The following is a 248-nucleotide window of genomic DNA, read 5'->3' as shown; positions in this document are numbered from 1 at the left end:
AAAAAAAGAGGACATTTTGATCTGATGTCCTTAATTGCGTATTTCATGCATGTAATACGAACAACTTATTGCAGCCAATCTCATTTGGGGATCGCTATTCCCTATAGTAATCTAAGTGCGTATATTGATCATTAATCCAAAAGACGTACCCAAAAAGGGCACAAATATGTTAATAATTTTATGTCATACCAATTGCAGCTATAGAAAAATCTTGAAATGAAATTGATGCTATTGCATTATTGTCCAAA

The sequence above is a fragment of the Corylus avellana genome, chromosome ca11, assembly GCF_901000735.1.
Source record: "Corylus avellana chromosome ca11, CavTom2PMs-1.0".
Classification (NCBI taxonomy): domain Eukaryota; kingdom Viridiplantae; phylum Streptophyta; class Magnoliopsida; order Fagales; family Betulaceae; genus Corylus; species Corylus avellana.
This window is presented reverse-complemented; position numbering follows the sequence as displayed.